The sequence below is a fragment of the Dama dama genome, chromosome 19, assembly GCF_033118175.1.
Source record: "Dama dama isolate Ldn47 chromosome 19, ASM3311817v1, whole genome shotgun sequence".
Lineage (NCBI taxonomy): Eukaryota > Metazoa > Chordata > Mammalia > Artiodactyla > Cervidae > Dama > Dama dama.
The window spans coordinates 66,683,068-66,698,122 of NC_083699.1; positions in this window are offsets into that span (position 1 = coordinate 66,683,068).

The window sequence follows — 15,055 nt, forward strand, 5'->3', positions numbered from 1 at the left end:
TACATATACATATATTCTTTTTCATAATGTTTTCCCATATTTGCCTGTGTGTGCTCAATCGTGTCCATATAGGTTATTACAGAATATTGAGTATAGTTCCCTGTACAATACAGTAGGTCCTTGTTGTTTATATATTTTATATATAGTAATGTGTATCTGTTAATTCCAGACTCCTAATTTATCCCTCCCCCCATAAATTCTTTTATCCTCTCAGTAACTTAGCACTTCTTCAAGGTAAAAAAGTTGTTCCTAGTGTGACATAAATTGATCTACAAGTGTCCTGTGTTTCATGGTGTTAGAGGGCCACAATCCAGGTAGTTGATGGCCCGTGAATCAGCCTCATCAGCATCACCCGGGAGTTTGTTGGAAATGCAGAATTTCTGGGCTTCAACCTGAGGCAACTGGATCAGAATCTACACTTTGAACAACATCTTCAGGTGATTCCTGGACATAGATATGTTTAAGTGCTGGCCTAGAATTCACTTGCTTGAAGTTCTGCAAATGAGTAGGTGCATTTTGCTAATTTTCATTTCAGCTTGGCATCAATATTGGGGATCAACCATGTAGCATGCATTTTACCACAATTAGGGGATATAAGAGTAAATAAGGGCTTCCCTTATTTATGGTGGCTCAGTGGTAAAGAATCTGCCTGTGATACAGGACACACAGGATTGGGAAGATCCTCTGGAGGAGTGCATGGCAATCCACTCCAGTATTCTTGCCTGGAGAATTTCATGGACAGAGGTACAGTCCATGGAACTGCAAAGAGTTGGACTTGACTGAGCAACTAACAAAGGTAAATAAAGGTGACCTATACCTTGAACTAATGATCTAGCGAGGAAGATTGAGTCAGAAAGAGAGATCACTTTGATTTCATGTAGTAGTGCTAGGAGGAAGTGAGCAGAGAGCACTATGGAAATATGTAGGCCTCCTTACCCCAGCCTAGAGAAAGTTTCATAAAGAATAGGTCCATTGATCTGGAAGAAAAAGATACAGTTGGCCAGGTAAAAATCAAGTAAGTAATCCAACCATAAAATAAATTGTCTTCCCCAGCTCTTTGTCCTTAAAATAACACGTTTTTTTTTCTGAACCATAAACCGTATTGTGTTCCTGGGGAAGGAAGATTGACTATACAAATTCTGTGTTGCTAACTGGGCTTAGTGATGATGGAGATGAGAATGGAGAGGTAAATACAGGCCAGCCACAGAGAACCATGTGGACCACATTTAGCTTCTGTTCTGGAGGCACCAGAGGAAGGATGTGGTTGAACTTTTATTATGGCTGGTCTTGGCTGCTGAGGGGAGAGGAAATTGGAAGGGAGAAGAACTGGGTACAGCAAAAATCAGGTGGTTATCCAGGCAAGAGTGGACAGTGCTGCTCAGGTTGGGGATGAGTGGACATGGAAGGGAAATATCTAAAAGGTAAGATGTGCAGGACATGATAACTGTATGGTTGTGACAGAGAATGAGGGAGAGAAGGCTGGGTATCAAGAACAGCAGTTCTCAAACTTGGCTGTGTAGAAGAATCCCCTGGAAAGCCCCACCCCACCCAGAGGTTTTGATTCAGTGAGTCTGGGGTGAGGCCTGAGAATGTGCATTTCTAACAAGTTCCCAGCTCAGGCTAATGCTACTTGTCCCAGGACCACACTTTGAGAACAACTGCTCAAGTGTAGCCCAGTGATTCTTGCCTTTGATTGCTCCTTGGGAACGCCTCAGAACTTTTTAAACTGCTGATGCCTGAACCTTACACCCAGGGTTGGTACAGGGTGCAGTGTAGACACTGGGCATTTTTAGCACTAGGTGATTTGGAAACATTGGTTTAAAACTCAACATTCAGAAAACTAAGATCATGGCACCCGGTCCTATCACTTCATGGCAAATAGATGGGGAAACAATGGAAACAGTGACAGACTTTATTTTCTTGGGCTCCAAAATCACTGCAAATGGTGACTGCAACCATGTAATTAAAAGACGCTTGCTCCTTGGAAGAAAAGCTATGACAAACCTAGACAGCATATTAAAAAGCAGAGACATTACTTTGCTGACAAAGATCTGTCTAGTCAAAGCTACAGTTTTTCCAGTAGTCATGTATGGATGTGAGTTGGACCATAAAGAAGGCTGAGCACCAAAGCACTGATGCTTTTGAACTGTGGTAGTGTTGCAGAAGACTCTTGAGAGTCCCTTGAATTGCAAGGAGATCAAACCAGTGAAACCTAAAGGAAACCAATCCTGAATATTCATTGGAAAGACTGATGCTGAAGCTAAAGCTCCAAAACTTTGGCCACCTGATGTGAAGAGCCTGCTCATTTGAAAAGACCATGATTCTGGGAAAGATTGAAGGCAGGAGGAGAAGGGAACGATAGAGGACCAGATGATTAGTTGGCATCACTGACTCAATGGACATGAGTTTGAGCAAATTCCAGGAGATGGTGAAGGACAGGGAAGCCTGGTGTGCTACAGTCCATGGGGTCACAAAGAGTCAGATATGACTGAGCGACTAAACAACAAGAAAGGTGATTCGATCATGCAGCTGAATGCCAGCTAAGTACCATTTATCATATATGGAACATAGGCATGGGAGTCATTTTGGCATTTATTAAAATTATTTCCTAATATTTTCATTTTCTTGATTAGTTAAGTAACACAGCAAAAAGTTAATTGCCTCCCCTGGATCTTTGTCCTTAGAAAAGGTTTTTTGTTTAAACCATACATCACATTGTGTTCACAGAGAAGGGGGAATGACCATATGAAATTTTATTGAAATGCTTCATAATATGTGTCTTCACATGTGTAGAAATACGTAGTCAATCCATTTGGAAGATCAATATGATGTTTGGTGATTACTATCTAAAAGGGCAGATATTGAATAAACAATATTCCTATTCCAATAGTGCCTATTGGCACTATTTCCAACCTAAGATGAGAGGAAGAAGGAAAAAAAAATCACAAATTTGTTGAGTTCTTACTGTATACCAGATGCTATAATTGGCGATTTATATACATTATTTCATTTAATGCTGACACACACGAAAAAGGAAAAGTAAGCCATCATTATCTCCAATGTAAAAGTGAGGAATCCAGGAATCAGAAAGAAAATGTCACACAGTTCAGGGTAAAGAGGGATATAGAAATGGGTTTTCCTGTTTCTCCCAAAAATGGTATTCTTTTTATTTACTTTCGTGAGAAGAGAAATTGGCTCTAAAGTACAGAAAAAAATAGTCACCTGAGACATCAGGTGCTTGAATTCTAGCCCTAACTCCACCCCTGACTAAGAATGTTTAAGCATGTTTTGCATCTCACTGTGCCACCTTTAGTGAACTGCTACATCCTTTGGCCTTGATTTCCTCATCAGTAAAGTGAGAATAAAGATGGTACCTAGCTCCATTGATAAATAAATGAATAAAGAAGATGTCACACACATGCGTGCGCGCACACACACACACACACACACACACACACTAGAATATTACTCAGTCATAAAAAAGAATACAATAATTACATTTACAGCAATATGGTAAACCTAGACAGCTCTGGACAGCTCTGCAACCTGGACTCACTCTGAACAGCTATTTTTGTTGGGTATAAAATTCTGGGTTCTCCTGAAGTAAATCTGACATAAAATGACAAATATGACACCACTGTGAAATCTAAAAAAAAAAAAAACAGCTATACAAATGAACTAATTTATAAAACAGAAATAAATTCACAGCATAAATTTATGATTGCCAAATGGGGAAGATATATTAGGAGTGTGGGATTAACAGAATATAAGTAAACAGCAAAGACCTACTGTATAGCCCAAAGCACTATACTCAATATCATAGTATCTGGAAAATAATCTGAAAAAGCACATGTATATATGTATTGTTGTTGTTAAGTCACCAAGTCACATCTGACTTTTGCAAAGCCGTGGACTATAGCCTGCCAGGCTCCTCTGTCCATGGAATTTTCCAGGCAAGAATACCGGAGTGAGTTACCATTTCCTTCTCCAGGGGATCTTCCTGACCCAGGGATTGAACCTGGATCTCTTGCATTGGCAGGCAGATTCTTTACCACTGATCCACCTGGGAAGCCTACACACACACACACACACACACACACACACCCAACCATATATATATTTATAACTGGTCACTTTGCTGTATACTTGAAACAAACACAACATTGCAAATTAACTATACCTCAATAACAGTAAAACTTTTAAGTAGCAGTGAGATGCAAAACATGCTTAAGTTTTTAAAAATCACACTTTCAAAAAAAAAAAGGTACCCAGTTCATTGGACTAAGTGAAATAATTTTTAGCACAATGCCTGGCATATGGAAAACAGTAACATTACCTCTTATTCTCCTCCTCCACTTTATCATTGTTAATAGCAAAGTAGTGATACTGAACCCATATTCCCTACAATTGCCTTGTTTTATAAATTTCATGATTAAGAATTTGCTGGTTCTTTGGTATCTACAGCTTCTTTCTGAAGCCCTTCAACCAGTGACCTCATCTTAAGAACTGGTCTATGTTAAGATCCCAGCTGAACTCTCCGTCATCCTCCCACAGCACCTGTGTCCCTGGGATGTCCAGCCAGCTGTGGGTGCTCCATCCATAGCTGTGAAAAAGTTGGGTCAGTGTTATGGTGACTCTCACAGCATGGACTCCACTGTGCTGAGTTGGCTGTGTTCAACTCCCTCTATAGCACCTGTTTGAGATCCCTCATGCCAGACCAGCAGGATTTCTGTCCAGTGGACACAAGTGCAGTAATAAACAGACCACACTTCACAGCTTGGATGCTGAAGACCCTGTTCTGTTATCTGATACCATGTAGGCTTGAAGATGGTCCAGGATGAGATTTGGAATCATGAGACATGCGAGACTTGTTTTACCACATACTGGTTAGGGGATGCTGGGTTTGTGACTTAACTTCTTAGAACCTCCAATTTTCTCATCTCTGAAACTGGTTTTGTGAGATGTGGTGTGTGTACAGTGCATTAGCATTCAGCTTTGTAGCAGCTGCTCAAAGGCAGTTAGGAGCCATCCTAAAAACTCTATTTGGAAGCTGGTGATAAATTTCAGGGTAGACCAGGGGACAGGGTTATATAGAAATTTAGAGAGTGCTAATCATGGCTTTCTAAGCCTTTTGCAGTAGATTTAGCTTGCCATCACTGTGACAGTTCAGTCACTGTTTAGGTAGCATAGTGCAGGAGCAACTTTTTCTTCGGCATTCCCACTGGCTACATTTCTAAGAATTCTCCTACAGGTCATCTGGGATAGAACGTCAGACACCTTCACACGCATGACTGTTCCAGAGCAGTGGGCTGACTGCATGGTGAGGCAGTCGATGGCATTCCTTCTCGCATATGCCTCCTAGTAGCCAGGAGGCTTGTTTACCCTCCTGTGAGCATGGGAGAGAATGTCTGCAGGGCTTGTGCCAATGTTTGCAAACTGCCAAGTTGGGAGACTTCATCCAACTGCCTGCAAACACATTCTGATATTGGTATCCAGATCTCCTGTTTTATCACTTATCCCTGCAGTTGGAATAACTTTCAATTAAGCCGGGTTTTACCGCTTATTGGTTTTACCCCAATGCCAATGTGAAAAGGACACAACTAACATAGGCTCAGATTTGTTTGATTTCTACTAGAAACCATCTGGAGCTGATCTCCCAGCAATACTGTTGCTGCTTTTGAGAAGAGTTTCTGAAAGTGGGGTCCAGGGACCACTCTCATCAGAATTTCATAGGTCATGTTAAAATGGAGAGTTCCAGGCTCCCCTAGTTCTACTAACTTGTAATCTCTGGGTGTAAACACATAAGCTGCATGTTAACACACTTCTAAAGTGAGTCCTATGTTGTATTATACTTTTCTCTTTTAATTTAAGTTGCTATGAAAATATTGCTGCTAAGTAGCTTCACTTGTGTCCAACTCTTTGCAGCCTTATGGACTGTAGCCCTCAAGATTCCTCTGTCCAAGGGATTTTCCAGGCAAGAATACTAGCTGGAGTTGCCATTTTCTTCTCCAGGGGTTCTTCCTGATAAAAATATTACTAGCTCTATATTTTAAAAAATCAAATAACACTCTGTGGGTGAAGGCGAGGGTGGGATGATTTGAGAGAATAGCATTGAAACATGTATATTATCATATATGAAATAGATCGCCAGTCCAGGTTCGATGCATGAGACAGGGTGCTCAGGGCTGGTGCACTGGGATGACCCTGAGGGATGGGATGGGGAGAGAGGTGGGAGGGAGGGTCAGCATGGGGAACACATGTACCCCCATGGCTGATTCATGTGAATGTATGGCAAAAACCACCACAATATTGTAAAGTAATTAGCCTCCAATCAAAATAAATTGAATAAAAAACGCTTAAAGATTCAGTGTGCTAATACTGCAATCACATGTCATATTGATTTTAGACGTTGTCTGCTGACTTCCTATAATGGTTGGTGAATATTTAGCAATTTACCCAACATAATCATCCATCCTTACCAACTTCATATGGTCCCTTAAGTTTTCATTAAATGAAAAGTTACAATTGCTAGTTTATAACTTTATCGCTGATCCTGTTTGCAGTGCCTTCTCGCTGTATCTCATTTTGCGCACTTTGGGCTGAACCCATGGTAGGCAAGACACGAGCTAAGAGGCTGGAGGAAAATATGGGTCGTGGGACCTGCAGACACATTATTCTCTTCTGGCCGACACAGCAGCTGTAGCAGGAGACATAACGTAACACAGCATGACTGCACACAGCCTGTGACCAAGCCAGTATTACCGTGACGGGCAGGTGCAGCGCTATAAGCAATGTCGGCTGTTACATAATCATCATTTACAAAACGTGGGGTGAGAGCCTGACCACACCGTCTTGGCTAATTTGCTGTCTCCCTACAATGACTACGTAAGGTCACTTGGTATTGAGCCAAGAAGGAACTATGAATATCTTTCTTTTTCAGCTTCTGTTTTATCTTAGACTTTCAACTCTATCAAACAACTGCTAATTTAATTTTATAAATACTCAGATATATCAAATACTTCGCATTTTCTTTCTATTGGCCTGGGACGTGTCACCCCTAGAGTACCCCGTTCTTCTGCTATGTGTGGACTCCTAATTCTGCTTTCCTTTGTAGATTTCCTTTTATCTGCTTCCATACCTTCTACTTTCTTAATCTACTTACTTATTTTGAAAAAAGCACATCTTCTAGTAACTTCCCTAAAAGCCAGTGCACTGGAGATAGAGTTTTTCAGTCCTTACATGACCCCAAATGTCTTTGTTCTTACCTTATACTTGGGTTGATGGTGTATACGGGGTTGAAAAGTGTCTCTCTTAAAATACATGTTCACCTGGAATCTCAATATATGACTTTATTTAGAAATAAGGTCTTCACAGATGTAATTAGTTAAGACGAGATCATACTTAGAGTGGGTCCTAAACCTAATGAGTGATGTCCTTGTAAGAAGGCTATGGGAAGACTCAGAAACACACACAGAGGAAAGAAGGTCATGTGAAGGCAAAGACAGAGATTGGAGTGATGCATCAATGAGACAAGGAATACTCGGAATTGCTGACAGCAATGGAAGCCAGGGAAGAAACATGGAACAGACTTCTTTCTCAGAGCCTTCAGAAGGAATCAACCTGCCAACGTCTTGATTTTGGACTTCTGGTCTCCATAACTGTGAGAGAATAAGGTTTTGTTATTTTAAGGTACCCAGTTTGTAGTACTTTGTTGTGGAATTACTAGGAAACTAATCCATGCTTTATCTGGGTTTGCAATTTTATGTTGAGCATAGACCCTAACACAGTTTGCTCCAAATTATGACAGCACTGTTCCATGGTGTTATAACTTCCAGCATTGGTGAGGAATTGAGTGCCACATTAGTTCCCATTAGTTTCTTTGTATATGGCATGTTCTCTGACTATAAGCTTTCAGGAAGTTTCTTTATCTTTGGTGTCCTAAAATTCATGAAGATCCTTCTTAGGTATTTCTTTTTTTAATTAATTGAGGGGAGTTCGTGAAGAAACTGGAAATCAGGCAAATCAAATATTTCACTTCTGGGGAATTCTCTTGTGTGATTTCTTTACAAGTTTTGTCTTCTCTATGTATTGAAGATTAAAATCTCCCAGATTGACGTCTCCAAATTTCTTATCCCATTTCCTAGTCTCTATTTATCTTGGAGGTTTCCTTGGCTTTATGCATCTACATGCCAAGAAATACTTGGCCTTGTTCCACTTTCTTAGAGAATGTTCTATGTTCTACTTTCTTAGAGATTTCATTTGGCCGATGTTCTCTATTTCCTCCATGTTGCTTTTTCTGATTATTTTGGTCTTTGTCATATTGGGAACTTTCCTCAGATGCCCAGTGATCTTTGGCTCTCTGTTTGTATTTAAGAGCGCGGCAGCAACTCAGTTCAGTTCAGTTCAGTTGAGTCGCTCAGTCGTGTCCGACTCTTTGCAACCCCATGGACTGCAGCACACAAGGCCTCCCTGTCCATCACCAACTCCTGAAGCTTACTCAGACTCATGTCCATCGAATTATTGATGCCATCCAACCATCTCATACTCTGTCGTTCCCTTCTCCTCCTGCCTTCAATCTTTCCCAGCATCAGGGTCTTTTCAAATGAGTCAGTTCTTTGCATCAGGTAGCCAAAGTATTGGAGTTTCAGCTTCAGCATCAGTCCTTCCAATGAACACCCAGGACTGATCTCCTTCAGGGTGGTCTGGTTGGATCTCCTTGCAGTCCATGGGACTCTCAAGAGTCTTCTCCAACACCACAGTTCAAAAGCATCAATTCTTTGGTGCTTAGCTTTCTTTATAGTCCAACTCTCACATTCATACAATGACCATTGGAAAAACCACAGCCCTGACTAGGTGGACCTTTGTCAGCAAAGTAGCAACTAGATGATTGGAAACTCACTGTAAGGGAGGGTTATCAACCAATTCTGGAGAGAGGAAACAAACCAAGGTCCCAATGACTTTGCACACAAAGTTCTAGTCATTTTCCCTCTGGCCTCATGCCTCAGTATTTTCTTCACTTGAGCTTTTCCAAATTTCTGAGGGAAGAATCAGATGGCTTCTTGTCTCTCTAGCTCCCAAACACTCAGTGTTTGCAATTTCCCCCACTCTGCTAACAGAGTCATTGCTATCTTTGAGAGATCGCTCTCTTCAAAAAACTTGTGTTACGTCTCACTTGGGCTGAATGTCCTCTAATTCTCTTTGTCCTTGTTTGTTAATACACTCCTCTCCCCCCCGCCTCTGCCATTTAAAGTGTTTACAAGGAGAGATGTGTGTGGTGTCTTCCATGCTGAATGAGAACTTTTCTTTATATTCTAATGTACAATTCACAGCAAGTATTTCTATTATAATGCTGTATTTAGTGAGAAACCTCTAGTTAAATTAGAACACTGTCATTGTAATTAGAGAGATATAAGTTGACTTCAGTTCTGATATTTACTGTACACTTAAATTTCCTGAAACTCAGATTCCTTGCCTTTGAAGAAAGATGGACAAGACCCACCTATGAGTAGTTAGTGCATTGAGTTCATGATTTCCATTTTGGAGATTACTTAAAGTCAATAGGATCACAAGTAGGAAGAAAGTCACAAAGAGTTTAGGCTAATTCCGGCAATCTCTGCAGACCCTCAGCATTCCCTATCCCCAGTGTGGAATAAAAGAATAATGATGGTGAGTGATAACTAATCTAACAAAATCATTGGACTCAGAAATCTCATGATGGAGAACTAGCCTCAGAAATAACTCACAAGCTGTTACAGTAAAAAGGAAAGGAAAAAAAAAGTCAGTGAAAATTTCAATCTCTCTCTTCTTTTGGTCCAAATGTAACAAGAACGGGGCTGATTGAAAAATTAGTCTTTTACATGGTTTCCAGAAACAGTTTATCTTTTTCAAAATCTAACTATAAAATCTCTCAGGATTTAGAAAACATTAACTCAGAGCCAAAATTCAGAAAGATAGTAACAAATTATTCATGGCTCAAGACATGACTTTAATAACAAAATGTGTTGAGTAGCTGTATTTGAAATATTAATAAATGTTCACAAATTCCCACGTGTACAACCAGACTGAATGATCTCTTCAAATTTTAAGAACTTCCTGAAGATATATTATTTCTGCTAAAGTCTAGAGACCCTTATTCCTGAAAAGGGGAATATTTGTGCAGTGAATGTCTTGAGGGGCATATTTAAAATATTTTCATTATTCCTTGCTGCTGAAGATGACCTTATTTTTGCTCTTTCAGCTAACATTTTGCTGGTTATGAAAATAATGTATCCATTATAGAAAATTTCAGAAACACAATTTACACTAAAATCTGCCATTACAGATAAAGATTATCTCAATTTGGGTGCTAATTTTCATCAAAAAATAGTTAATATGTATTTTTCTGGGCTCCAAAATCACTGTAGATTTGATTGCAGCCATGAAATTAAAAGACGCTTGCTCCTTGGAAGGAAAGTTATGAGTAACCTAGACAGCATATTAAAAAGCAGAGACATTACTTTGCCAACAAAGGTCTGTCTAGTCAAGGTTATGGTTTTTCCAGTAGTCATGTATGGATGTGAGAGTTGAACTATAAAGAAAGTTGAGTGCTGAGGAATAGATGCTTTTGAACTGTGGTGTTGGAGAAGACTCTTGAGAGTCCCTTGGACTGCAAGGAGATCCAACCAGTCCATTCTAAAGGAGATCAATCCTGAATGTTCATTGGAAGGACTGATGCTGAAGCTGAAACTCCAATACTTTGGCCACCTCATGCAAAGAGTTGACTCATTGGAAAAGACCCTGATGCTGGGAGGGGTCGGGGGCAGGAGGAGAAGGGGACGACAGAGGAGGAGATGGTTGGATGGCATCACCGATGCAATGGACATGGGTTTGGTTGGACTCTGAGAGTTGGTGATGGACAGGAAGGCCTGGCATGCTGCAGTTCATGGGGTCGCAAAGAGTCAGACGCAACTGAGTGACTGAACTGAACTGAACTGAAATTTCTTAAAATTCAAAGTTAAAAAAAGTCAGGGATTGAATCAGGGATGGGTAACTAGATGGAACACAGAGAATTTTTAGGGCAGAAAAAAATTTTGTATGACAACATAATGATGGATATGTATTATATACTTGTTCAAACCTATGGAATGTACAACATCAAGAATGAACCATAATGTAAACTATGGATTTTAGGTGATTATGATGTGTCAGTGTAGGTTAATTGCTAAAACAAATGTGCCAGTCTAGTTAGGGATGCTGATATTGGGCAAGGCTATGCATGTATGGGGCAGGCCAAATGAGAAATCTCTGTATCTTCCTGCTAATTTTGCCATGCACTTAAAACTACTCTAAAATATAGCTTTAATTTTTGGAGATAGAAATGCCCAAGTTATTTCAAACATGTAAAAGATTTCCAATACTTGAATATTTTCAAAAATTTAAATCTAAGGTAATTAAATGAAATAAAAACTTTAGTTCTCATTCTAACTAGCCAAATATCAAGGGTTTGGCAGCCACATGTAGTTGGCGGTGGCTGTAATGGACAGCACAGATGTGGAAGGGGAGGTCCATAGACACGCAGATATAGGGTAAGGGTAGGGATGTGGATATGTCTCAAATGGGCATTTCCCCATATCAATATCATGTCAGCTCTTCCTAACTTGGTCTGTAGGTTCAACACAGGCCCAGTGAAAATCCCAGTAAGTTATTTTACGGATATTAACAAACTGATTCTAAAGTTTATATGGAGAAGCAAAAGATGCAAAATAGCCAACACAGTATTGAATGAGAAAAGCAAAGTTGGATGACTGACACTATCCAACTTCAGGACTATATTCACTACAGCAAACATTGTTCTCAACTGTGAAAACCTGAAAACATTTTCTCTAAGATCAGGAACAAGTCAACGGTGCCTGCTCTTGCCACTACTATTCAATAGGGTTTTGGAAGTCCTAGCCACAGCAATGAGAGAAGAGAAAGAAAAGGAATCCAGATTAGAAAATAAGTAAAACTCACTGTTTGTAGATGACATACTCTATACATAGAACACCCCAAAGATGTGACCAGAACATTACTAGAGCTAATCAATGGATTTAGCAAAGTCACAGGATGTAAAATTAATACACAGAAATCTCTTGTATTCCTATACACTAACAATGAAAAATCAGAAAGAAATTAAGGAAGCAATCCCATTCACCATTGCAACAAGAAGAATAAAATACCTAAGAATAGACCTACCTAAAGGGACAGAAGACATGTATAAAGAAAACTATAAGACACTGATGAAAGAAACCAAAGATAATGCACACATATGGAGAGATATACTATGTTCTTGGATTGGAAGAATCAATATCATGAAAATGACAATACTACCCAATGCAATCTACAGATTCAATGAAATCTCTATCAAATTACCAATGGCATTTTGCAAAGTAGTAAAACAAAAGATTTTACAATTTGTATGGAAACAAAGAAGACCCTGAATAGCCAATGCAATCTTGAGGAAGAAAAACAGAGCTGGAGGAATAAACTTTCCTGAGTTCAGACTATACTACAAAACTACAGTCATCAAGATAATACTGGCAGAAATACAGAAATATAGACCAATGGAACAAGATAGAAGCCCCAGAGAAAAACCCACACACCTATGGGCACCTTGTCTTTGACAAAGAAAGCAAGAATATACAATGGAGAAAAGACAGCTTCTTTGATAAATGGTGCTAGGAAAACTGGACAGCTCCATGTTAAAGAATGAAACTAGAACACTTCCTAACACTATACACAAAAAGAAACTAAGGATGGATTAAAGACTTAAATGTAAGGCCAGAAAACTGTAAAGTTCTTTGAGGAAAATGCAGGCAATATACTCTTTACCATAAATTGCAGCAAGATCCTCTATGACCCACTTCCTAGAGTCATGGGAATAAAAACAAAAATAAACAAATGGGACCTAATTAAACTTAAAAACTATTGCACAGCAAAGAAAACTATAAACAAGATTAAAAGACCACCCTCACAATGGGATAAAATAATTTCAAGTGAATAACTGACAGAGGATTAATCTGCAAAACATACAAGCAACTCATACAGTTCAATATCAGAAAAACAAACAATCTGATTAAAAAGTGAGCAGAAGACTTAAACAGACATTTCTCCAAAGAAGACATACAGATGGCCAATAAACACATGTACCCCAGTGTTCATTATACAATTATTTACAATAGCCAGGACATGGAAGCAATCTAGATGTCCATCAACAAATGAATGGATTAAAAAAAGATGTGGTACACATGTACAACAACCTCAGATATGCAGGTGATACCATTCTAATGGCAGAAAGCAAAGAGGAACTAAAGAGCCTCTTGATGAAGGTGAAAGAGGAGAGTGAAAAAGATAGCTTAGAGCTCAACATTAAAAAAACTAAGAATATGGCATCCAGTCCCATCACTTCATGGCTAAAATAGATGAGGGGAAAATGGAAACAGTAACAGATCTTATTTTCTTGGGCTCCAATGTCACTGTGAATGGTGACTGCAGTCACGAAATTTAAAGATGCTTGCTCCTTGGAAGGGAAGCTATGACATAACTAGACAGTGTGTTAAAAGGCACTTTGTAGATAGAAGTCCATAGTCAAAGCTATGGTTTTTCCAGTAGTCATGTATGGGTATGATAATTGGACCATATAGAAGGCTGACCACTGAAGAACTGATGCTTTTGAATGGTGGTGCTGGAGAAGACTCTTGAAAGTCTTTTGGACTGCAAGATCAAACCAGTCAATCCTAAAGGAAATCAACCCTGCATATTCATTGAAGCGACTGCTGTTGAAGCTCCAGTACTTTGGCCACTTTGATAGGGAGTGCTGACCTACTAGAAAAGACTCTGATTCTGGGAGAGATTGAAGGCAAAAGGAGAAGAGGACAGCAGAGGATAAGATGGTTAGATAGCATCACCAACCCAGTGAATAATAAGTATGAGCAAACTCTGGGAGATAGTGATGGACAGGGAAGTCTGGTATACTACAGTCCATGGGATAACAAAGAATTGGACATGACTTAGTGATTGAACAAGAACAACAGTATATATATACACACATACACACCATAATTTTAAAATGCTTTATTGCTAAACCATACTAACCATCATCTGAGACTGGCAATCATAATCTTTTTGCTGGTGGAGCATCTTTGCCCCAGTGTTGATAGTTGCTGACTGATCAGGGTGGTGGTAGAAATTTCTTAAAATAAGCCAGTAAAGAAGTTTGCCATATCAATTGACTCATACTTTCATGAACAATTTATCTGTTGCATGCAGTGATATCTGACACCATTTTACTTTCAGTAGAACTTCTTTCAAAATTGAATCAGTCTTCTTAAACCCTTCTGTTGCTTTATCAACTAAGTTTAATATTTTAATCCTTTGTTGTCACTTCAACAAGCTTCACAGCATCTTCACCAAGATAGATTCCATCTTCAGAAACCATTCTCTTTGCTCATCCATAAGAATCAATTCCTCATCCATTCAAGTTTTATCATGAGATTGCAGCAATGAAGTCACATCTTCAGGCTCCAGTTTTAGTTCTAGTTCTCATGCTAGTTCCACCACATCTGCAGTTAGTCCCTCAGCTGAATTCTTAAATCCCCTCAAGGTCATACATGAATGTTGAAATTCAAACTCCCGTTAATGTTTACGGTTTTAGTTCTTCTGAATCATGATGAAATCTAGAATGGTGGATCCTTTTCTTGTTGTCAATTTACTTTGCACAGATTCATCAAAAAATCACTATCTATGACAGCTTTAGCCTTACAAAATGTACTTCTTAAAGAATAAGACTTAAAAGTCAAAGTCCTTGGTCTATGGACTGCAGGATGGATGTTGTGTTGTTAGGCATAAAAGAAACATGAATCTTATTGCACATCCCTGCCAGAGCTCTTGGGTGACAAGATGCATCATCAAGGAACAGTCATACTTTAAAAGGAATCTTTTGTTCTGAGCAACAGGTCTCAGTGATGGGCTAAAACTATCCAGTAAACCATGTTGTAAATAGATGTGCTGTCATCCAAGCTTTGTTCTTCCACGCATA